General features: G+C 48.1%; 1 protein-coding gene across 2 annotated transcripts in view; it reads right to left on the bottom strand.

Moving 5' to 3' along the window:
- Positions 1-11047, bottom strand: part of NMNAT3 (nicotinamide nucleotide adenylyltransferase 3) — a 110620-nt gene extending 99573 nt beyond the window's left edge. For both annotated transcript variants that reach the window (XM_058552029.1, XM_058552037.1), the window contains exon 1: positions 10919-11047. The gene's annotated coding sequence lies outside the window, so the exon portion shown is untranslated. The remainder of the gene's footprint in view (positions 1-10918) is intronic.
- Positions 11048-26185: the final 15138 nt, after the last annotated feature.

The raw sequence follows: 26185 nt of genomic DNA, 5'->3' as shown, positions 1-26185 counted from the left end.
TCTGCAATAGCAGAAAATGCAAACGGCCGGTGCCCACCCCCAGAGGACTGATGAACAAACGAGGCAGAGCCACACGACAGAATACTGCGCATCTGAGAGAGAGGTGGACGAGAGAGAGAGACAGAGGAGGAGCTGGAGGGAGGGAACCTCTATGTACTGATACGGAAATCTCTCCCAGACACATCGTTAGGCGAAAAAAAAAAGCAAAGTGCAGAACAGTGAGGACAGAATACTATGTTTTGTAGAAAAAGGGTAAAATATAAAAATACCTATAAACTCTGAAAGAATATAAAGAAACATAACACTGGTTGTCTACGGGGAGGTAGGGGTATGGGATATGGGATGAGAAAGAACATTTTCATCGCGTACATTTGTATTTATTTTTTCTTAACTTTCCAATCATGCAAATATGCTACCTATTCAAAAACAAATTAAAAAACAAAATGTGAAGCTTCTGTGGTATTTAGGGTAGTTTTCAAAGGCACAGTTAGACATGTTTGGGGGTGGTGGCTCAATGTATTTTCCAATTCAGCCACGATGTGACCCTGAGGTCTATGTTCTGCCCCCTTGAAGCTGTGCAGGCTGGGAAATATGGCAAAAGTGATGCTGTGAGACTTCTGAGGGGGGTCATGAGAGGTGGCGCAGCTGTCCCCGGCCTCTTGGGAGCCTGCTCTTAGACCCCAGCTGCCACACTGGGAGGAACCCAGGCCACACGCTGAGGCAGTCCAACCACCAGCTGGCCCAGGCCCAGCCGCCAGGCCCTGAGTGAGGAGGCCTCTGCTGCGGCTCCAGCCCCAGCGGCCATCTAACTGCCACTGAAGGAGAGACCCAGAGTGGGACCTGCCTTGCTCAGCCCATCAGCCCCCAGGAACTGTGAGCGGGAACAATTAAATGATTGTTTTCTTTTAAGCCCCTACATTCTGAGGAGAAGTTCTTGGTTGTGCTTTTGTCTTATGCTTGATTTTCCAAGATGGAAGCTTTCTGACACTCTTGAAACAGTTTACCCATAAGCCAAGGAGGCAGCAGAAACCACCCGAGAGGGGCAAGCATTTAGGTGGCCCTGTGAAAGTAGGAATAGTCTAGAACAAATGGACATCTCCACTCTGGATGCCTATAGGAACCACAAGAGACACCACTCAGCAGGCTGGAAACAAAAGTTTGAGCTCCAGAGAGGGGATGTGACAGAGACAAGAATGCGGGAGGCATCTACGTAAAGGTGGTAGTTACAAACCAGGCTGTGGATGAAATCATCCAGATGGAGTGTGTAGACAAGGGGAGGCCAAGTGAAGAGCCCTGGGATGCCCCACTGAAATGCCAGCAGGGGAAAGGCAGCAGGTAGAGAAGTCAAAGAAACAATCAGGAGGAGCGAGCAAAATCCAAGACAGAAGGGTTCAGAGGTGGGTGTGGTCAGAGGTATCAGATGTTGCACAGGAGATCTGGACAGAGAAAGCCTGGGGGACTCAGCAACATGGAGGTCACTGGTGACCACAGCAGAGCAGTCTTCCCAAAGCGGCAGGAAAAAAAAATTAAAATCTCAGTGCATTCCCCTTAATACAAATTACTTCTGCCAAACTTTAAGAGACCAAATAGCAAGTAATACGGGGCTCCTTGCTTTATCTTCTGAGCAATGTTAGAAGAAAAAAGGAAAAAAGAAAAAATCAAAATGCACTTGATAGAAGGGAAAAAGGAAGAGAGACAAACACTGACAAATTGAATAACTACTGTCTGTCGGACAGGTGACTAAAGAGGCACAAGGTGATCTAACCAACTGCCTCTTGAATTCACCTTATTTTTGTAGACTGAGAGATTCCTTTGTGGACCATTCACAGCAACGGCAAGGACGAGTGAAAAGGTGTGCAATAGCCCGAGGAGTCCAGAGGCTTCATCTACTGACCAAGACTGCTGAGTGGTCGCGGCTGCAGGGAACACTTTGTAGAGGAGGATGCAGGCTCGGGAATCAGGGAGCCATGACTGCCGTGGGTACAGGACGCGGGAATGGGGCACAAATACCAAGCATTCGCCGTCTCGGTCTTTATGGAATGCACGCTGAACCAGCTGAAAGGGAAATGGCCTCATTTCTTGAAAACACCGGGACCTCGAATCCTTTCTATATAAATTCCAAAATGCCCATAAGGCAAAGCATATGAACTTTAGCCACTAAACCCTATGGAGTTTGCTACATGAGCAATTTTAAAGCATCACTTGGAGTAAGGCCTTCATTTGTAGTGACAAATATTCCAATAGACTTAATAATAACAAAACATGGAGAATGTTTCCAGAATCTGCCATATGCCCCCAAATTTCTACCATTATTCTTCCTCCATGCACAGAGAAAAACAAGCAGACAAAATGGACTGAGACCCACAAAACTATAGAGGGAATGAAGTTGAAATGTCAGCACGACCATACTACACGCCTCAATCGTTAGCAGATATTTTGATGAAGAGCTCACTAAATCTTTAATTGGAGACAGAGTATTTCTAGATAAAGGCAATGAACACAAAGCATTTATCACGCTGCCTAAGCCATAACTACAGAAATTCTCTCCCATCCTCTGGTATCAGTGTCAGTATGGTGAATCCAGCATGAATATTAAAACATGGCATATAATCGTGGGTTGATACAACCGAGGCTAAATGTTTTCTCCCAATAAATTTTTCTTTTAAGATCATCTTTATGTACTCAAGAAATAACAGGAAAAATCAAGCTACAACAGAGGGGGAACATTGCCACCATAAAGATAAATCTGATTACACACTCTGGCCCTCTTTTAAAATGTTGGGTCTCACACTGCACAGCTCAGAACACTAGCATTCTTCCCCCTAAATCAAATATTGGTAGTCTACCCCAGTTCACAGGGAAAAAAATATGGTAATATTTTCCTGATTTAAAGTTTTCTTCCCATGATTTTTCTTAAACTTTTGGGGTTGGCTACTACTTAATGCAGTCTTCATTTTAGTATAAACAGGTCTCTGATTCAGCACAGAATTACGGATTTGGTTATTTCAGTTTAGTGCATGGATAGTGTTCATGGTGTTCAGGGAGGAACGTCACAGCAGACACGGTCAGTGCTCTGCCTGAGCTCTCAGGCCTCCCCGTTTCAGAGAAGCCAGCTTGACCCCCAAGTGCCAGCATCTGCATCCCTTTGCGTTGGTCCTTCACCTGGTAGCTGGAAGCTGCCAGAAGTACCCAAAAATTAACTCCCTCTGAGGAGCAATGCTCAGCCAATGACGGACAGCAACGGTCTGCATGCACCCGGCCCCAAGCCCCACGAGAGGCTACCTCTGGGTGGGTATTCTACACTGGTTGCCGGAGATCCCTAGCAGGTTTAAACTCCAGGGGTCCACACTGGTGACCTGCTTGATGGTGCACTCCTCTAGCTCATTTCCCTACTTCCTGCTAGTGCTTCCTGCAATCTCCTCCCAAATAAACCACACAGACTCGAATGCTTCTCTCAAACAGAGACATGTGTCCCAATTTCCCAATGTATGGCCAACTGAATGAGTTCGAGAACTGCTGCTCTAGGACACACCACTGGCCACACACTAGGCCCTTGTCAGCACCAGGCAGCAGAGGGTACAGGGGTTTAGGGCCAACACAGGGAGAGCCGGCATTAAGAATACAAAATCCAGGCCCTGAGGTACTGGAGCACCAAGGCCCGAGCAGGACAAGGAGCGAGGGTGATGCAGGGCTGCCCCAGGCAATTGCTGACCTAGGGTATGCGTGCGTGCTTGCGTGTGTGCGTGCGTGCGTGTGTGCTGGGGACAGAGGTCGCTGAAACTTCACCAAGGAGGCCACCAAAGGTTGCAAACCCAAATCCCCCACCCCTAGCCCACCACTGGGGACCAGGTGGGGAGCAAGGATGAGTGAGACTGGCAGAGGGATATGAGGCTGCAGGGCAGGGAGGGGCAGTGGCCTTCTTCAACTTAAAACCCTGAGAAGCTGAGTCTGCAGGGCCAGAATGCGCACATCTGTGGGCCATTCAGCCAGTCACGACCAGAGACATGGAGGCAGGGAGCCAAGCCTGGCTTCAGAAACTGTTGATTGAAAGATTTAATAAGCATAAGACCACAAATGTAGTGCCCTTAAAACTGCAAATAGCACAGAGATCATTATTTAACTTGGTTCATTTTAGGATTTTAAAAAAGTTATAGGAGTAATAAAACAAAATATGAAAAAAAGTTATCCATACTTCCACCTTTCAGATGCAATTCTACTCCCCTTGAGGCTTCCCTTGCAGACTGTCTTCCTCAGCACGTCTTTAATGTACTGGCATTCTGTTCACCGAGCATGTAACCCTTTCCCACATCACTAAACTTCATATTTCTAAATACTGCATAATATTCCATCAACCTGGTGTTCTGTAATTTGACTATCCTCCTCTACTGTATATTCAGGTCACTTCTAAGTTTCAACCATTATAAATAAAGATGCATCTTTATACAGTGGCATTTTCTACTTTTCAAATTATTTTCTTAAGACAGAATCCCAGAAGAAGCCAAAGAGTAGTGGTATTTCAGTGACACCTGAAGCGGGCAGCCCTCCCACTTTTCTCATCTGCAGTCCTTTGTTGCTCACAAAATATGAAGTGGGTAACAGACACTGGCATCCTTTTTCCACAAAAAGCATTAAGACAAGATTGACCAATAGCATCATAAAAGTTACACAGAAGAAGGCCAGATGGGAGAATTAAAAAGCAAAGCAGTCTCTGATACTAAGTATAGGGTTCGTGCAAAAAGCACTTATTTCTGATCTTTAAAATGAACATTTGAAAGTCAACAATAATTTTAAGTTAGACTCCTACACAACAATTCATGTAACAGGCATTCTGTCCTAATGATCACCTACTCACAGAGAAACTTCTAGCCTTTTGAGTCTGCTCTTTACCTGGCCTGCTGTGATTCCCTTACTGACACTGAGTTCATTCTCTCCCATGTGACACTTTGTTGTTGTTGTTACTGCCGTGGAGTTGATTCTGACTCCTAGCCACCCTGTGCCCAGCAAAAGGAACTCTGCCCGGTCTTCCTGCGCCACCTCTCACCTTCCAGCGCTCTATCAGACAGTGCTCGGCTGCTACTCACAGGGTTCTCGTGGCCAATTTTTTCAGAAGTGGGTGGCCAGGTCCTTCTTCCTAGTCTGTCTAGTCTAGAAGCTCCACTGAAACCTGTCCACCACAGGTGAATGACATAGCTTTCAGTATCACAGCAACACACAGCCGCCACAGTACGACAACTGACAGATGGGTGGTGTAGTTCCCTGACCGGGAAATGAACTTGGGCCACGGTGGTGAGAGCACTGAATCTTAACCACTAGACCAGCTGGCTATATGCCACTTACTGAGCGCAAAGTTAGGGGAGTTTGCATTACTTGTTTTCATTATTCTTTTTCCCCACGACTGCAAAGCCTTTTCGGTGAGCAGGCTGGCTGACAGCAGAGCAGCTGATGGCTGTGGTTAGGAGGCAATTAGGTTGAACGTGTTGGTCCACCTTGCTCCACACTCCCCTCTCTTCCAAACACTGTGATTAGGTGGGAAGGATGGGATCAAGGCACTAAACCCTCACCTGTCTGCCTTTAATACGTTAACTCTGCCTCTGCAAGTCGTCTCCAGCACTCCTACCCGGGCTGCGTCCTGCCTTGACAGTTCATTTTTATAAGAGGAAGCAAGTGAGGCGGGGCTGATGGAAGGGGGAAGGCAGGAAGGAAGCTTGGCTCTAATTTAAAACCATCTTAGGAGCTCTAAAAAGTTCCAGGTTGACTGATGGACACATTTACTCCTCAGAACCTTTTCATAAATACCCACCACTTAACATGCACTTGCAAGAAGCATAAATACCGTCACCGTGTCGGCCTCACGGAAGGGAGATTTCCAGAGCCACACAATTACAATCCTATTAGAGCCGTATCCTGAGAATACAGCAGTCAAACCACCACCCCCCCCCCGCCCCCAAGAGTGGTGCGGAGGCCTTCTCGATCTCTGCACAGAGATGCTAGTTTCCTTCTTTGCTTCGGGGAAGATGGCAGCTCATCTCTCGTAATAGGGTCTACATCTGAGACTGGCGGGATCAAAGATGTATTTTGTCATCAGCTCCAGCCAAACAAATAAAATAAGTCTCTAATAATATTCAGTCATGGAGAAAGAATGTTTCCTGGGGCTGTTTGGATCACATCTTATTAAAAACTGGTCTTTTAGTGTTATTTTCTCCTTGTTCTCAGTGGAACTGAATGGGCTTGACGGCAGGCGTGGTGTCCTCAGGAGGGACCGTGCTGGGATGGCACAGCTCTGCAGGGGTGGGATGCTTTGGCCCACCCTGCCTCAGCTGCCTGCAGACAGGTGGTCCTGCCTTCTGGACAACAGCAGTCAGCTGCGCCCTTCTTTCCCCTTGAATGGCAGGTCACCAGCTACAACGTGATAAAATCTACCCTGGAACCTCAGCCTGGTGGCCCAGGGGTATCAAAGAAGGAGAAAACAAACAGGGTCTCAGACAGACCATGTCACTTGGAAGGGAGAGGGCTCCAACACCCACCGTGCCAGACCTACCCTCAGGTGACCTGCCGCCACCCAGCACGAGATGTATGATGCCGAGAACCAGTGCACCCAACGAGACAACATCCAAGGAGGGGCTCTGTCAGCCGTACGGGGTTAAGTCAACTGAAGCATTAGCATTATTGTCCCATTTTGAAGCCAAAGCACAGTTACTTTTAAAAGGACACATTCTCATAAGATTATCTTGCCAGCATAAAACATTGTTTACCAGAATTTATAGAAAAATACCATCCAACGGTCTTCAAAGGTATGTAATTAAATGAGCACAAGCCTTCAACCAATATTTATGGGCCCACTCTATCTATATTGATACTGACTATATTTCTCTACCTGTCCCACCTTTACACATTCTCGTGGCATGCCAGGCTTCTTCTTCCTGGCAGTTAATCCAGTTTATAATTTGACATTGTGTGTGTGTTTATGTGCTCAATTCTGTCTTTATTAATAATTGGCCTCATGACGCCTGTGGGTTGCAGGAGGGTCGAGACTGTGTCATTTTGGCTCAGCACTCTGATCCCCGGGACACTGCCTAAAGAATTCATAGAAGGAAGGGAGGCAGGGAGAGAGGGAGGGAGGATAATCAGCCAGGCACGGTGCTGGGTACCAGGAACACTTGACCCAATAGCTGTGGACGTGCTCACAGCCCAGCAGAGGAGGCAATCCCAGGGCAGCTGGAGAAAGCCGTGCCTGGCAGAGGTGCCCACGGGGACTACGGGGAGGCAGGGTCGATTCAGAAAGGCTTCCCTGCAATAGGCTGTGCCCTGCAGCTGCTCCAGGGATCTTAGCTTTAGGGGCAGCTCTGGCCAGAGGCAGGGAGGGCAGGGAGGTGGAGATGCAGATCAGACTTCACCAGGCAGGAGGCCAGGCCTCGAAACTGCACTCCTGGCTGGAAAGAGCCGACAGCTCTGACTTCCAGAAGACACTGCCACCTTCATCCAAGGCACTTTTACCAAAAACTCATCACTGAGATTTCCCCAGATTCATACCAGCAACAGAATGCCTTTCTATTCCTAGTTCCTAGACTGGCACTGTGGGGCCACGTGTACGTGAAAGAGATAATGATGAGGGAACCATGAGCCCACCGTGGTTTGTTCACCACCACCAGGCAGAACTGCGCAGCTAAAACAGTGGGGCAGGAGCAGCATCCTGAGGCCCGCCCTGCAAAATGGGACCTGTCTGTCTTTACCAGGGAACTATGACAAACGAGCCAAGACAGACACTGGGCAGCACAAGCCACTTTATTTAAGAGCTTCGACAGCCCAAAGTGGTTTAACATAAATGCATGGAAGATTTAACTAGATGATAAAATACCTGAACTTGAAACGCGCATAAATTATAATTTTGAAATTTTTTTTCTTTGAAGATTTCACATAGTCAAGAGCTTTAAGTAATGAATGAGATGCACATAACGTTGACTTCATCTCACACAAGCTGTCTGGTTAGTGTCTGTAGAGAGCCTTTGCTTCCAGATGGGACTGAGTTCAGAATCAACACCACCCATCTGTGTCTGTGGCCTTCTGTTTCCTCATCACAGTGGAGACCATTGGGAGGATTATAATATAATAATAGTAACAGCAGCTATTGTTGACAGAGCACTTACCACACCACGTGCTGTGCACTGAAGACGGCACTCCATTTACTTATATATGAGCATTCCAACAGGCCTGGGGGTTTACTGTACCTATAGGCACAATGACTCATTTTACAGACGCAAAAACTGAGCTTCAGAGAGCTTGTGAGATGCACCCGAAGTCACACAGGCAGTTTTATCTGACGCCAAAGCTGCGGTGTTCACCACCAGGCTGCAACATACATGGAAATGCTTGGCCCTTAGCAAACGCTTACAAACATTAGCTGTCTTTCCCTATCTTCCCACTCCTTTCTCTTAACAGACACTAAAACACAGGGAAGTTCACCTTGCGGGTTTATGCACATTCATTCCTTCATTATGGGCCCAGGCCTCTGCTGGGTAGGGGCTTACAGAACTGGATTCCACAGCTCCTACACCAGTCTCATACCCACATGGGGGCGGCGGGCAGCTGGAGCAGGGGCAGCCACTCACAGGTGACCCACACCTGGCTGTGGGTTAGAGACAACCAAACAAGGCAATTTTAGGTCTTTTTCAACCCTAGTTTTCCCCCATGCTTTTGCTGTGTTTTCTTTGGCCTAAGTCTTCAGGCCTCTGACAGCCTGGCTGCGCAGGACGCCCTTTATCATGCAGAACACCCCTTTCTCCTGCCAGGGCTGGTGCTTTCTGGTAAAACCACTGCAAGAGATAACCCAACTCCCTGGCTAATCACCCTGCACAGGCCCACAGAGCCACCCCTCACCCCTGCTCCCACCCTCTGCCTGCCTGGTTTCACCAAATTTTGCCCAGAATAAGGAATAATAACAGTAGCAGCAGCAGGAGCAGTAACTTCATACATATCAGGCACTGCTCTATGTATTTTAGGTACATTAACTCATTAACACCCCATAATAGCCCTCTGAGGTAGGCATTATTATTATTTCTATTTTAGTTTATTTAAGGGAATAGGGAGGGAGCCAATATTTCTTCAGGGCCAACTTATGTAAAGCACTGTGTTGAGGTTGCACAATCAAGCAATAAGTGACTGCCCAGAGCCAGTCACAGAGCTGGGAAGTAACAAATAAGAATCCGAACCCAGGTCTGGAACTGCCTACCCTGGCACTCCCCTTCTCTCTGTGACTGGCACTGCCACGGGCTGCAAGGGAAACAGAGCGGCTGCACAAAGACTGTCCTCTCTCTCTCTCCCTCCAGCTCCCTTCTGTGAACATCTGTCCTCTGCTTCTTTACCACTACCCACAAACAGGGCCAGACTCCTCTCTCAACTGTGCTCCCCCACAAATGGGACCAGACTCCTCTCTCAACTGTGCTCCCCCACTCTCTGGGCCTCCAAGCCTGTTTGCATGGAGCTCATCCTGAGCCTACACCAACAGTGTAAACAAAGCCAAAGAAGGAACTAGGCTCATTCAAGCCAATAAAATATACCAAGCAGCTGACAGGTGTTTCCTGAAGCCCAGAGCCCTCTCCCAAATCTTGGGGTTTCAGGATCTGAGGGGTCCTCAGCAAAGGACCAGCCGGGTTGCTGCCTCTGGGGAGTTTTCTGGACAGTTTTACAGTGTGACACCACCAATGAAAGTGAGGAAGTAACTGATGCTCAGTCAAAGAGTGTGAGCTCACGTTCTGGGGGATCATGGAGCTGGCAGTTACAGGTGAGGCTTTCTGGGAAATGTGCACCTGGCAGGAAGCAGAGGGGCTTTCCGTGAGACCTCCTCCGCTGGGCTTCCAGAGCACCGAGCCCGCCAGGCTGGAACTGTCAGCTTACTTCACCTGGCCCACCCTACATGAGCTCCAGGAGGGCATGTCTGGTTTCTCTCTGAATCCTCTGAGCCAGCGTGAATTGGGCACCAGGTACACGTTTCAAGAACGAATGACTAAACCATTCAACACGTTAGAGAACAAGCTGTTTGGGAGAGTCTACTCAGACAAGGAAACAGGACTTGAGGAGAGGGGAAGTGAGTGCTCAGGGGCAGGCACACTGTGTTCAGTCCAGACCAACGTCCCGCTCCCTCCAGACACAGCTTCACCTCTGCTTCACTTACTGCACACCTGGAACACTGCCAAGTCATTTACACTCACCGTCTCCATCCTCCATGGGTAGGAACAGTGCCACTTTACAGAGGAGGAAGTTAGGCAACTTTCTCTCCCTCAGCTCTCTGCAGGCTGCCCCACTGAGCTACCTTTCCTCAAACAAGCCACATTCTCTCCCTACAGAACATGTTTGCTCTGTCGTTTTCCACCCTGGACTCGGAAGTTGGACTTGGACTTCGGACATCCTGAAGTTGAGCTCCAGCATCCTTCAAGACGGGACCACCGGTTAGGTGCTCTCCCAGCACCCTGCACTTTCCATCTCCACAGCCTTACCCCATGGTTTTAACGTACACCTCATGTGTGTAGACTATCTGTGCACCGTGGGTCTCTCCCACTAGACAGTGAGCTCCACGGGGGCGGGCACCACGTTCATTCGCCACCACTGCACCCCAGCACTTGGCCCAGCGGCGGGCACTCGGTGGCACACAAATATTTGTTGGATACTTCTTTGCACCTGTTGAGTGCAGGAGTGCTGAAGCTGGGATCCCAACTCACGTCTGCTGGGCTCTGGGCAGCCACAGAGGTTAAGGGGTTAGGTTGACAACGCTGCGGCAGAACCGGCGGCGCGCGGCGGGAGAGGGGAGCCGTCCTGGGGTTCATCTGACCCCGGGCTCCGCACCCCGCCGCCACCTGTCGCCCGGAGCCGGGGCCCAGGCCTCGGCCAAGGCGGGCTGCGCAGGCCCGGCCCCGGCTGCGCTTACCTGCGCGTCGCGGGGCTCCGCAGAGGCACTCGGCGAGCCTCGGGGGACTGCAGGGGACGGGGAATCGGGCGCGCCGAAACCGGGCTCTCCGCCCGCGCGCGGCCCTGCCCTCAAGGACCCGGCGGGGACGGCGTCAGGTCTCCGCGCGCGAGGCCTTCGCGGTGGGACAGCCCGGGACGAGCTGCCCCGCCCCCGCGCTGGGGGGCGGGTCTAGAGCCAACTTGACCCCGCCCGCCCCGGTCCCTGCTGCGGGCGGAGTCAGAGGGGAACTGAGCTCCGCGCCCCGCCCCCTCACTGGGGGCGGGACCTCATGAGACGGGGACCTGAGCCCCGCCCCTTCGCTCCAAGCCACGCCCACTCGGCCCACCTCTGCTCCCACCCACTGGCCCTTTTGTGTTGTATGCCGTTTGCTTTTTATTTTCGTATGTTTTGCATTCCGTTTTATTTCTTATTGCAATTTAATTTTACTTTCTTTTTTAAAGATTGAATTTAAAAAACATACCAAAGTAATGCATGAGCACTTTTTACAAAATAGAATTATCTAGATGTTCTTATAATGAAAGCAACAGGCTCCTCTCCCTTGCTCCGCACACACAGCCCTTTATATCAGTTCCTCCTTTAGTTCTTCTGGTGGTCACCCCCTTGTCGCTAAAAAAATAACCTTACATAGCGATTTCTTGATTTATCTATTGACTTTCTGCCATGTTAGATGAGGATTTACTCTCTTACTGAGCCCTTGCCTCCCTTCTCTTGACAAATTTACACCTCTATCCTCGAGTCCTGCCCTGGTGAGCTCTGAGGCCTCAAACGGGAGTGGAGGAAGGTTTTCTGGGACCTGCAGCTTACACAATTGTGGAGGAATGGGGGGCTGTTTCAGAAAGCCCTACAGAATTAATGCTTGCAAGTGAACATTTATTTGGAATGAGAAAAGCAATCACAACAAAATCCTGGGGCCTCGGAAATTCAGGTCCCTATCCCCTGAGATCTTAGGTAATTTACTTGCTGAATTTGCTTCTCCAGTGTGGCCTGGCTTTCTCTGCCCACACAGAACCCTCCATAACTCCCAGCCCTCCCAGGGGATTGGGGTGAAGGTCAAGATTCATCAGTTTCTGCCAATAGGATTTCCTAATGGCCTGACTTGGAGTATGCAAAAAAGAGAGACGTCAAGGATGATGTCAAGGTTTTGTGATTGCTGCACACTTAGTTCCCAGCTTTTCCTAGCATTGGTGACAAGTTGTCACCTTAGTATGGAGAGTGTTTTATAAGGTTGGCTCTGGGCCCCTGCATGGTTACAGATGATCACAGTGCTCCCATGAGGCTGGCTGAACAGGCCCACTGTCTCCACTTTTAGGAGGGCCAGTCTTGTCCCTCTTGTATCAACACAGGGGGCACAGCTAGCATCCAGTGAGTGCCCAGGTGAAGGGGCTGGTCCATCCCACCCCACTCAGACTGAAGAAACAGCATCCACACCCTCCCTAACACCCCTCCTCTCCTCAGAGAGTTCACCTCCTCCCCTTCCTCTGCTCTGCCTCCCTTCTCTTCTGCTCACTCTCCTTCTCCTTCCCTCATCCAGCTCCTGAGGATCAGGGACTTGGGAGTAATTCCGACTTAGGGTGTGAAATGTGGCTCCACAAGGTGACCTTGGGCAAAGTCACTTTTCCACTTCAAGCCTCAGTTTCCTTCTCTGAAATTGGAAGGAACAACCTCTACCACGTTGGGTTTGGAGGAGGATTAAGTGGCTTAATATCCATATATGCAAGGATAATTTTTTTTTTTTCAATTTTTAAAACCTTGCTACTTTTTTAACAACTCAGAAATTTTAAATATTAGTCGAATTTATTACTCTTTTCTTTTTATTGCTTCTGGATTTTGTATCATACTTAGAAAGGCCATTGCCACCCTGAGATTTAAAAAAAATTTCAAGGATAATTATCTTTGGATGTTCTCTTATTGATAACTGTCTCCCAGCAGAGTGGGAGGCTCATGAGAAAGGTAAGGGACTTCTAAGAATCTGTGCGTAGCATGTCAGTACCACAGCCAAACTGAGCCGGGGCCCTGACCCTGCACACAGAGAGCAAGAGTGAGACTAGACAATGACTTCCCCATGCAAAGGGTGCTTCTTTCCCTGGGGTAGTGAAGACTAGGGCTTGGTCCAGGAGGAAGCCTGGCTTTCTGGGCATGAAATAGTGTCTCCTAGTGGTGGGAGGTAAGAACTTCACATGCTAGCCACACCACCTAATCTAAGTCGGGAAGGGCAGTAGTTGAGAAATCCATTCTGGAGAGACCAATCTAGATGAGAGTCATGTCCTTTGCTTGAGGGCACAAAGGGCTGCTGGGTCATGGGTTTAATGGGGATAATATTTCTGGATCTCTCCTTTATTGGTAAGTTTTACTTCTGAATCCGGTCTGCCATTATGGCTCAAGAAATGGGGCCAGGTAACGCCACCTCAGGAAGAGAGAGGATTTTACATAGAGAGTGTCTCAGTTCGGGTCCCTCAGAAGCAGATCCCGAGACAAGACTTCAAGTGCAAGTTGTGTTTATTTGGGAGATACAGTGAACGCCAACAGAAGCACAGAGAAGGAACACAGAGAAGGAAGGGCAGTCCAATCAAGGGTGCATTGTTAAGCCAGCTACATTTTACAAATTATTTCTAGGCGTAACAATGTGGTTACCAAATGAGATCAAGCTATAACACTACTGCACAGCTTCCTTCTCTCACCTAATAGTGTTCTGGTGGAGTTTTAGCAGGAGCACTTCATTACGGCAGTAATGAAGGTGCAGATGCCTGAGAGTCCTGTCTCAGGCCTAGAGGTGTGTTCTGAGAACATTCTGGAAAACTCACTGCGGGCTGGCTCAGCCTCTGCATTTGGATGAGCCCATAACCATGACTTCTGAGTTCTCACTGAGAAAGGGCAAGCTTTGGCTGAGTAAAAATAAAATATGAAAAAGTAGACCGGTGGACTTTTAAAATGACCAAAGAGGACAAACTTTTTGGTCAGTCCGAGTACTTCAGAAAGTGGGTGTCTTCTCACAAGCGGTGAACAGACAATGCCAACCCCAAGTCTTTCTTACATGGCCTTTGAAGCAGGCCTCTGCTAGAAAGCCGTCACTTTGTCAGCCTGACTCCATTGGCCATTTCACCATTGAGCTAAAGAGATCCTTTTAAAACGTAGAACAGAGCCTAGTACACCCCTGCTCAGAAGCTCTCAGCAGCTTCCTCCACAATCAGCGTAAAATCCCGAGTCCTTCCCAGTGGCCTCCTAGGCCCTCACAAGATCTGCCCTGACAAGATCTCCCTACATTGTCTCCTGACGTGACCACTGGCCAGTCCTTGCTGACTGAAGTAGTACACTTCCCCCACCCCCAGATAACTTGCCCAATTCATTAGCTTTCTAATAGACCACCCTCCCTAAAAAACAGACAAACACGCACTGCCATAGCAGCCCATTCACAGCGCTTATCATCTGTCATGGGAATATATTTTTATGTATTGTTTGGGTAATAAATAAGCGTAAGGTCCAAAAAGGGCTGAGCCTTCATGTATTTTGTTTTCTGATATATCCTTATACTTAGAACAGTGCCTGCTGCCTAGTAGGTGGTCAATAAATAGTTGTTGAATGAATGAATCAATTGAACTGAGAAAATGAAAAATATAAACCATATCAGTAAATATACAGTTCAAAAATATTCTAGAATGCAGACTTTCAGCTAATCCAAACTGGATTCCTCTCAAATTGGGAAGAATTGTTGGAGAAGAGTGAGAAAAAATAAAATAAAATGAAGTGGTTGAGATGCGTTATATAATCTGATTCATAATTACAGGTGAATATCAGATTGAGAACTTTTGCTATTTTATATTTGACTCAATGTCTGTGTTCAATATTTAAGCAAAGGTTAGCTTGAAAGGCTACATACTCGTTTAAAACTAGTGAGAAGAAAAAAGTTTCCCTTAGTCCTTTTAATAATTCAGAATGGTGTTCTGTGGCTTCTGTTGGCATTTGAGGGCCCAAGATGGTAACTTCTTACCTTAAATTAGAGGCCTTGATCAAATATTTAAGATCTCACTTATTTTCATTTTCTGCATATTTTTTATTCCTGCTTCCCACTTTTTTTTTTTACCCATTCTGCAGCCACACAATTCACACACTAAAGTTAATAGAAATGTTTCATGGATTATTAAATGCAGCTAAGCAATGAGCTTTTGCTAGAACATAAGGCCAAACTGGGGCCACTTTGCTGTTCTAATGAAGTAATTTTTCCTTGAAGGTATGGACTATGAATTCACAGAGCCTCTGCTCCATATGCTGAAGTTTTGTAAGGCAGATGCATATCTGCTGCAAAAGAGACTTTAAAGTGGGAAACAAAGACACCCTAAAAACTGGTTTTCCAGTGATGCAGTTAAGCAGTCTTAGAGAAATCATAGAACTGATAAGTGGACCCTTGAAATTATGGCAAGATGACACTAAATAGCACCTGTTTGCTAATGAAAACATCTGGTGCCACCAGTAGTGGAGTGGGTTTTGGTTAGTGTCTACCTGGGCGTAACTGTCTAAGAAATCTTCCATGGCAGCACCCCAATGCTGTCAATTATCTTTCCTAATGGAGCTTTTATATTCTGCCCTTGTTGCTAAAACTCTAATCCGCGCTTTGATGTCCATCTGGGGCCTCTTGGTACAAAGACGGCCTTCTGAAGGAGGTCACAATCGTACTACATTGTCCACAATGGAAAGCACTTCGGGACTAACCCGTCGTTTTTCTAATCAAAGAGACTAGATGATTTTCTCAAGATCACACACAGCTGGTCAGACATGGGGTTGGAGCATCCATCGGGCTTTTTGTTTCTTATAAGCAACAGAAACAGTCTCTGCGAACTGAGTAGAAGAGAGTTTGTTGGTAGGATTGGACCTTTAGAACTTCCAGGAGGGTTGGAGATCCAGGCTTAGAAAGGGATGGGAGAAAGCAGTTCTGAAAAGCTAGAAAGTGAAAGCCCTAGGAATTCTTTCTTAGTAGAAATGGTCTAGTCAGGGTGTCACTGCAGGGATGGACAATTAAATTCTAGCCACTTCTTCTGTCTTTATTTCATTCATTCACAAGTCAAAGTCCTGGGAGAGAGTCTCTGATTGGCCAAGATTAGGACGTGCTCCCCTGGCTGTCTGCCCTGGAGAAGGTGTGGGCAAACACCTCCTAATATGGATGTTGAGGGCAAGGCATCCAAATTTACTCTCCCTCTAAGGCTCTCAGTGGAGAGAGGCAGATCCCCAAAAGGAAACCCCAAAGGTGCTGTCAGGAGGAAGTCAGAGCCACAGGGAAGCCAGGATACGATGAAACCCCGATTTAGTTTAGAGTGGTAGACTCCTGTGCAGCTAGAGGTGGCCAGAAGATGCAAACAGGACTTTGCTTGGGATTACTAGGAAGGTGTTGCTTTCCAAACACAGGAGCTCCCCGTTCCTCCCTTCCTTCCTGCTTCTGTCCTGGGAGGTGGATATGAGCCTGGAGGCCAAGCAGCCATCTTGAGTCTATTAAGTGACAAGCATGAACTCCAAAGTCACTTGCTATGGATGCCTGAGTGGATAATTAGAAGCAGTCTGATCTGCTAAATACACCACAGGGCTGCTGTAGCAGGTCTGACCTGCCTACCTGCAAACTTCTTATTTTATGAGAAAATTAAAAACCTATTTGGCCAGGTCGCTGTAGTTGGGTATCAGTAACATGCAGCGTAGCACAATCTGATAATACAAATTGGTCCTAGAATTCTGGTCTCTTGACTCCCTATGCAGCATCATTATCATTCCTGTTCTACTTGCAAAGACATGATTCCTGCCTTCAAGGAGCTTATGGCCGAGTTGAGCTTAAAATGATACTCTTGAGCAAGAGAGCAAAAACTTGTGATGTGCGATTCATTCCGAGTAGTAAGGAACAGACTACAAAGGCAAAGACGGAGTTCAAAGGTCAGCCCTTCTGCCCAGGCCCTCACTCCATCCTCCTGTTCCTGGGCTGACTGTCACTACCGTTCTCTTCTGCAATCACCTTTGCCTGTTCTCTGCTCCTCCTTCTTAGCTTACCAAGAGGCTTAAGTCTGTCGCTTCCTAAAAAGAATTCTCCCTTTATCCAATGACCTCTCTAACAAATCAATCTCTTGCCTTCTTCTCTTATCCAAATTTCTCAAAGGAATGGTCTGTCCATACCTTCTCTCCTCCATTTAATTCTCAGCCCAGAGCATCAGGCTTCTGTCCCTGCTCCACACTGAAACTGCTCCACTGCTTGCTAACTCCTGTGGGCAAATCTTTGTCCTCATTTGACTGGACCGGTGTGCTGCCTTTCATAATGTTGGCCGCTGCCATCGTGGAAACGTCTCCTCCCCCAGCTCTGTGACCTCGCATTCTCTGGCTCTCTTCCTACCTCTTGGACTGTGCATACTGTCCTGCTGGGCCTATTAATCAAGGCATCAGACCATATACCTTAGCTAATGGAGGACACTGTACCTCTCCCTAGAAACCGAATCGTAAGCAAAGAAAGACACTAAAAATGGCAGTGTTCTTCCATTTTCACTGAGGTGTCCTGGCGGAATTGTTCAAGAGCTTGTGCCACACAGGGCCCCAGAGCTGCCAGGTTTCTATCTGCTTCCTGCCTGGTTCTTTATCTCCCAGGGGCTTCCCCACAAGTCTCCTTTTCTTTGACGTTAGCCAGAGTCAGTTTCTGTTGCTGGTGCCAAAGAGGCCTGGGAGATACCTGGGGCTGTGCTCAGATCTCTCAACACATGTGTGCAGAGCAGGCCATGGGCCCTGGTTTGTACCTGCATCCTTAAGGAAGATCAGATCAAATATCACCTCCTCCTCCACGTGGCCCTCCCTGTTTGTGTCCTCGCAGTCAAACCATGTTGCTCTTTCCACTTTATCGTCTCAGCAAGGCCCTGACTTCCAACAGTCCCTCAGGGTCTGGAGCGCTCAGCGGCCCTTTCATCGTCAACTCTAACACTCACAGGCCCAGGCTGCCCAGCTGATCTGTTGGGCCACAGGGCTATGTCCTGGCCTACCCCACTCACCTAGCATCTCCTAAATGGTGCTGTCCTGCCTCAGGTGAGAGCTTTAGAAAGAGATGACACGACGCCTTACAGCAAAGTCAGCCCCGGACTTCCATGTGTCTTCTGAGCAGGAGCTGGCAAGCAACACTGCTGGGTCTCAGACCACAGAGCTCCTGGCACGAGAGGAGCCGGCTCATTGTTTCCTCCCTGCCGCTTTCCCTCCCGCCCGGCTGTGCCTGTTTGGTTCTCCGTGAAGCAGACACCGAGATGGAGTTAAAGGTTACAGGGAGAGAAGGGGCAGAGGCGGGGCTGACAGGCAGCCATCAGACCATCATGCAGACCTGGCAGTCTGCCACCTCGGAGCTCCGGAGCTCAGATTGCCCGCTAGATGAGACCTGTGATGAGTAGAAATGGTCAGGCCTTGTACCCCCACTTTGCTTAGTCATTGGCTGGGGTCTGCCCTGAGAATAGCTCTATCTTGGCTTAAAAACTGGGGCAGACCCTGCAGAAGCGAAGAGCCAGACCCTGTCAGGACACCACGCCCCTCCCACGAGGCAGGCAAGTCTATTCTGAAGGCGATCTGAGCAGGGCGTCTCCGTGTCTGCCACACCTTCTACCGAACAGTATTTGTCTGCAGGAACTCACGGAGTGGCCTAGGTCCTCACATGGCTTATGGCTCTGTGCCACAGTTACCAGCAAAATGAGGCAGAGGTTAGGGCTGTGTCTGCAGTGAGGGAGAGGTTTGTCTACATCCTGGCTCCTAAAACAACAGAAGAACTGAGGACGTCACCATTGAGTTCTTATACTCTACTAGGAAAAGCACAGCTGTGAATCTTGGCTGTGTCCTTCCCTCCCCAGCTGGGCCTGTCCCCTTGCCCACACCTCCTCTGTATGCTGCTGAGGCCGCTAGTGTCTGCAACAGTGCTACGCTCAGAGGGTTCAGTGGCTGAGTGAGTGAAGGAATGAATGAATTACGGGATGAGGGGAGGAAAGAATGATGGCCCAGAGGAAAGAATGCAAGAATGATGAAATGTCCCAAGAAAAGAACAAATTGAATAAAGATACTTCAGCAACAGAACTACCAGTCGAGTCACTTAGGTAAGAGATGATCATGTCCACCCCCAGGGATTCTTTGAAAAATCACTTGACTGCTCATCCAGTGGCAGAAGCAGTGCCTGCTTACTCTCCTGCCTATTTCTCAGTGATGATAGCTACTCTTGTTACTCTGAGCCTTCAGCTTTTTGCTTAAGCCCCCATTCTTCCCTCGAAGGCAGCTTTGCTAAAGGCACGGAGAGCGCAGATTGTGAAGGCTGTGTGGCTCTCTGGATCTCAGACCTGAGGTGGTAACTGACTGCATTACCCTCAAGTCTTTATTGCTTCACACTTTGCCCAGCTGGCACCTGAGCCTTGAGCCTCCAGTGGTGGCCACAGCTGGTTGGAGCTCAGTGCCCCTCAAGGGGAGGAGCAGGCTGAGAGCTCCCTTCCATGGGATCCTCTACTGACTCACAGCCATGTGCTAATTGGCCTGCCTCTCTTTGGGCAGTTCCAGAGCCTGTAATTGGGACGGATTCTGACAGCCTACCCCATCAGGAGAGTGTGCTGCAGAAATACACTCTAGAGGAGGGGATCATTTTCAGAAAGGACAAGCAGAACGTCACACTAATGCTGTAGTCGAGACTCCCCCTATGTTTCCCTTCCAAGAGGAGCAAGTAAGAAATGTATTAGTAATTGCTTAGGCATTTGCAGATTTGCGTATATTGAGTCAGTCAGCTTAGGCTAAGTTATGCTGTGGTAACAAACAACGCCCCCATCTCAGTGGCTTACAAAAACAAAGGGATAGTTCTTGCTCAGGCTATCTGTCCATACTGGGTCAACTACAGCTCTGCTCCACTCTGTGTTTACACATTGACCTTCTTGGGGACATGGCCTTGTGGCAGAGGGGAGATAGTGGTGGAGAAGCATAAGCTGGCTCTTACTGCTTTTGTGCTTTTCCATCCATGTTTTATTAACCGAAGCAAGTCATATGCCACTCCAAGTTCAACAGGCTCAGGATGTATAGTGCTCTCACAGGTCACAGGCCTGATGTCAATGGAGAAAGTCGAATCCTCCCTTCCCCCATGCCAGGGGAGGCTAATATTGTGAATCATGATGTACAGAACGCCCTGCATTTAGAGCGAGGAGTCAGGCGAGGGAGCGTGGATGATCTAGCCAGCTTTCAGGTGTGTGGAAGGCCCTGCACCTGCAGGTGAAGTACAGGACGGGTCTCTACAAGCAGCATGATTTAGTGGCTGAGGGCCTAAGGTCGAGTTTGATTTCCACCTCTGCTTATGTGACCTTGAGTAAATTGCCTAACCTTTTTGAACCCCAAAATGGGCATATTAATATCTATCTATTAAGGCTGTGGTGAAGATTAGATCAGATATCTGGCAGGTGCATAATACACTGGAGATTTTATTATGATAAAGTAGTTCATGCTTGCCTTGGACAATTTGGAAAATTCAGAAAAATAGGAAGAAATAAATAACACTAAAGCGTTTCTTGCCACCCAAAGACAGCCAGTGTTAAAATTTTGGCATATTTTCTTCAAAAGATGAAAGCATGCTATTTTTAAAGCTGCAGCTGTTTCTGCATTTGGGTGGAAGGACAAGGAAGACATTTGTTTGGGAAGACACCTTAATGGGTGTATTAGCTCCCCTCCCCTGCTCTCCTCGGCTAGTCTGGATGAGAAACATTGAAAGAAAAGTTTTCTGAATTCTCTGCATACTAATCAAACAGAAGTTTTTTAGTTCTCTGTTGAAAGCAGAGGGGAAGGGAGCTTCCATTTTGGGGGCTCCGGAAACTGGAAAAACAAAGGATGTGAACATAGTGGGAAGCCTAAGAGGTTATATGAGACAGAGATACACACAGGGAGAAAGTGAGGGGTACCCAGAGAGAGAGAAAGACAAAGAGGGATGGAATGGAGAGCAGGGACACAGAAAGACCCAGAGAGGGATACCAAATAGGAGCCAGAGAGGAGCAGGCGCATACACACACGCACACACACACACACACACACGCACACACAAGGGCAGGGCATGAAATCCAGTGACACCAGCATCAGCCGGCCTCTTCAGTGATGAGAAGCCAGACCGATTTTGCTTGGTTGGGGCCCCACATATCCAATGCACCTCAGAGCCCAAAGCCTGATTTTTCACTCTCAGCATTTTCCAGCCCTTTGCTGCAGGCCCTGCCCTCCTTACTATCCTCAAACCTTGAGGATAAAAGTCTGTTTCACAAAACAGCCTGATGTTGCTGGTGCCTTGGGGTGCAGGAGGGGGGTCCTTGTCCCAAGAGGGATGCGTCCTTAGGTGGGTTTAGGGAGAGGAGCAGGGCATAGTGGAGCTGTGCCGAGATCTCTCGAGGGACTGATACCTGAGCCAACAGGAGGATTTGGAGTAAGAGGTGAGGGGCAACCCCTAGAAAAATGAAATCCCCTTTCTCAGGGGATCCTGGAAATCTCCAAAGAGGATTTGGATTACCGCATTTCTGTGAGATTGAGGTTTGAGTTATATTTGGATATTAAAAAAGTCTGTTAATTGATATTATTAACTGTCAAATATAGCTAAATATCATAATTATAGCTTTATATTGAGATATATATTTAACATAGTTGAAATCATACTGTCCACGTATTGAATATCCTACCTTTTTCTCCAAGAATTCTCCCACATCATTAAAAACTCTCCACAAACATCATTTTAGGGCACTTACTTTTTAACAGCCATCGTGCGGCCCTCCCTCTGCCCATCCTCCCTGGACCTCCTCCCAGCCCCTGCCGCCCAGCGCTTTGTTTGATGAATTCCTCCTGGCTGAGCTAGAGGAGGGGCCCCTGACAAGGTCCTTGGTGGGCTCAATTATGGAAAACATGGCCTGAGTCATGAGATGAGTGATTGCCATGTCCCTCCCGCCTGTGACAGGAACCATCACGAGGATGCATCCAGAGAGCAGGCACAATTTTGTTATTTGCCATTGTGGTCAATGAAAAGATGAAATTGGAGCCTATGAGCACAACATGTAGGCAGCACCATAATTAGCCCTTTGGAAGGTGAAGGATCCACTTTAAAATAAAAGAAAATAGCTTTACTCCCACAATGAAATGGCTGCAATTTTCCAGCTAATGCAGAACCTCCAGTGTTTCTGTAATTATGTCCCCTAGGTCTTCTATTCAATGTAATTCTTCCTTCATTTTTCTCTCTTCTTCCTCTTTCTTTCTTTTTTACTTCTAAGTAAATTCCCTTTGATGCAAAGAAGGCTAAGCAATATTATTTGTAAACAAGGGCAATAAGCTCTTACCCACATGATGAATGCATTTTATTTTGAAAAGTAAAAAATAAAAGGCCAGATAATTAAGTTCTTCACCTAGTAGAGCTGTGCTGTCTAAAATGCAGCCAGACCTCTCTGAGTGAGACTTGGTCTTGCTTCTTCCTGAAAGGGCAGGCTCCCTGAACAAGGGCAGGCGGGATCCTGCAAGGTGACTGACAGCTGTGGCAAATCACAGGCAGGAAGAGGCAGCAAGGGTGGGGGAACCAGACCCCCTGGGCTCTGCCCCACATCAGACCTAGAGATCATCACCTCACCTCTCTGTGCCTCAGTTTTCTCACCTGTAAAATGCCTAAAAACTCCTGCCTTTTAGGCCTGTTGTGAGCATGTGGAAACGCCCTGAATCAGGGTCAGAGCTCAACCATAGTGATTATTCCTCTTACCCTGTGGCTGTTGAATGAACGAGCATTCAACGCAGAGAGGGAGCCTGAGCTGATGAAGACTCATTGGCTTCAAAAGACAAATGGCTCCAGGAGTCCAGAAGACGGCCAAAGCGAGAATCTTTTGATTTTCTCAAATCAGCACTTTGAGGAGTTTTGCAGCAAACAATCTTGCAAGACAGGTGCTGTTTCCATGTTTCACACTTGAGGAGACAGAGACTCAGCAATGTGCCCAAGGCCACATGTCTTGTAAGCGGCAGAGCCAAGATTTATACCCCATTCTATCTGAGTCCAGAGCCTGCGCTCGTTTATCTGCACCTCTGCTCAGGTCCTGGCCTGGTTCTACTGTGCACTACTCTTCATCTGCAAAATGGACATGTTGCTTGTTCAAGTGGTCAAGCGCGTGGCCTCTGTTATCAGACAGACCTGAATTCAAGCTCCAGACCTCCCATCTCCCAGCTGTGTGACTTTAGGCAAGGAACTTAATACCCCTGGGCTCCATCTGTAGAATAAGAGCCCTAATTGAACCTATCTCAGAGATGCTGTGGACATAAACGAGACAGTGTCTGTAAAGCAAGTGTGTGCGGTGCCTGACATCTTGTAAGCATCCAGTGAAATAATAGCTTTACTGAGATCTCCTCATATGTTGTTGCCGTGAAGACTCATTGAGGTCACAGACATGAAAGGCTTTATAACTTGGTAAATCTACATTCACACTGGCCCGTATGACGAATTTTGTCTCACCAACTTCTATGCCCTTCCTGGTAATAATGGCCCTTGTAACCCAGTAAGAGAAAACCCTCCCTACATCTCTTAATGCTCTCAGCTCTGAACCGACCCCAGAACTGAGGGGACAGTTACCTTATGAAAATGTTTGCATGAGGCTCAGCCGCTGGTGCAGAGGCTTAAGCGGCAATCCCCCTCCTGATTAGTTTCGCTGTAGATCCTAGTCAAACAGAGTCCCGGGTCCCTCAGCACAGGTAGCACTGAGACCTCTCAGGGGCAGGGGAGGGGGAACGGCTGATCTGTGATTAAAAATTCACTGCGGATCATCAGCCAACACATCATGCCCTTCGGGAAGACTAAAAATTGACTGCAGTGTCAATTTACTGCCCCAGCCTGGGAATCTGTGCCCTGATCTGGGGGTGGAGAAATCAGTGTCTTTGTCTGATCTGAGAGGCAGGTGGTGGGGGCAGGTCAGACCACGTGGGGCTGGGAGGGAGGTATGACAGACCTGCGGGGGGCCAGGATTCCTCCCTCCCTCCCTCCCTTCCCTCCCTCCCTCCCTCCTTCCTTCCCTCCTTCCTTCTCTCCTTCCCTCCCTCCCTCCCTCCTTCCTTCCCTCCCTCCCTCCCTCCTTCCTTCCCTCCTTCCTTCCCTACCTCCCTCCTTCCTTCCCTCCTTCCTTCTCTCCCCCCCCCTCCTTCCTTCCATCCCACAAATAATTCTTGAGTCCCAATTGAGCCAGGCTGTGGTCTAGGCTCTGAGCCAGAAAATGAATCTGACCTGCTCTGGCCTCGAGGGGTACAGAGAAATAATGGACAATGACACTCATTGATCAGCCTTGACAGAGGTAAGCACAAGTGCCATGGGAGCCCAGAGTGAAGCTCGGCCTTGGTGGTGGGGGTGGGGGTGGGGAATAGGTCCAGGAAAGTCTTCCAGAAGAAATGGTATCTGAGCTGAGGAGTGTTGGACAGACATGGATGGGATTTAGAAGAGCCTAGACAATGGCCAAGTGACACCTGGGAGATACAAATAATTCAGCATGAGTGGAGGGAGGAGTGGCAGGACAGGGAGAGCAAGGATGGAAAAGGAGGCCAGAGAGGCAATCTGGGGCCGGGCGTGGAGCATCCTATAAGCCAGGCTCTGGTGAAAAGGATGAGTCAGACAGATCCGCGGTGTGTCTGGCCTCAAATCCTAATTCTGCCAGTTAGCAGCTGTATAGCTGTGGACCAGTTCCTCATCCATATAAATGGGAATTTCAACACCTACCTCATAGGGGTAGATCTCTAAGCCAGTGTCTGGCCCATTTAGACACTCAGCAAATGGTACCTCATTCTTTTCCCCATGTGTGGGAATTGGAGAGAATGTAGGACAGGAAACCAGGCAGGCCAGTGTCTGGCCATCACCCTTTCCTTCCTGGTAGAATCGTCTATTGCCAAGCCTTTAAAACTCATGCTGTAGCTGGAACCACAGAACCCATAGTCCCCCAATGGGCTCCAGGTTATGGCCTCTCTATTGGGGTGTGAGGTTGCAGAGGAGCCCTCTGTCTGTGCAGCCTGGAGGCAGTACAGTCATCAGCCAATCTGGTGTGTGTGACACACAGTAGAGACCCTCGCCTTAGGGGGAATGGATGTTCACAGGCTGGTTGAATAATGTATATGGGTTTCATTTATATCTTCTCACTAGAACAAAGGATCTTTGAAAGGACATACATGGTGCACTACAGCACCCAGCATGAGCTGGCACAGAGCTCAGTAGGTGTTGGTTGAATGAATGCTTGAACTGTCTGCTTCTCATTTTCTGTTTCTCCCCAGTGACGCCGGGCCCTACTCGGTACCGTAGGAGGCCCCAACTCACAACCTCTCTGTGCCTCATTTTCCGTATCTGTAATTTTGTGATAATTGTGTTATATGATTGTTGTGACTAAATAAATTAATAGGTATAAACACTTAGAACAGAGCCTGCATTTTATTAAGTTCTATATAAGTTTAAGTTATTATAGCTAAAAATATAGGGTGCTCATTCTCCAGCTTGACTATTCTCAAAAGGGATGATAAAGGGAAAACAGTAGCTGGATCCTGGTCATTCGAGAAGTTTTGAGGCCTGGGCGATGGGTCTGAGGGTATTTTAACAACTTTGCTGATTAGTGGGAAAAAAACTGATCAGCAGGCCAACCTTTTCCAATCTTGCCCAGGTACAGATTTGGTTATAACTGTGGCTTCAGTAACAAGGTTTGGTTGTCCCAAGAAGCACAGCTGGCCTCAGCACCCGGCCCCTGGGCGCATGCTCATTTGCATGCCTGCCTTCGAGTCAATGAAATTGAACAAGTCAAAGCCACGAGGAAGGCAGAGAAAGTCAGGAAAGTTTTTCCTTCCTTGCGTCTAACAGGAGAGTAGAGTCTCTTAATGGAGTAAGTGAATTTAGTCACCCATTACTTTAGGACAACCACTAAAATAAAAAAATAGATCTCACGCCCCCAAGCAATGGAAATGCTGTTGACAAATTCAAGCGTTGACAAGAAGGCAGTCTTGGCATCCAATGCTGTGGCTGGAACTTTTAAATAAATGGATAATTTTATGAAACAGTATGCTAGCTAGCAAATCCTATGCTCTGCTTCAACAAAACACTGAAAGAGATATTTCCCCTGGGTCACCATTTCCCCCGGGTCACCATTTCCCCCATTCTAGAATATTATTTCATGGCTGGGCAGAGGCAACTGGGCTTTCTCCTGCTTGAGGGCCAGTGTCTGCTTCTGGTATGAAAAAATCCAAGACGATTGCAAT

The sequence above is a fragment of the Diceros bicornis genome, chromosome 2 (genome assembly GCF_020826845.1).
Source record: "Diceros bicornis minor isolate mBicDic1 chromosome 2, mDicBic1.mat.cur, whole genome shotgun sequence".
Classification (NCBI taxonomy): domain Eukaryota; kingdom Metazoa; phylum Chordata; class Mammalia; order Perissodactyla; family Rhinocerotidae; genus Diceros; species Diceros bicornis.
Note: the sequence above shows the minus strand (reverse complement) of the source record. Positions and strands in the feature narration are given on the sequence as shown.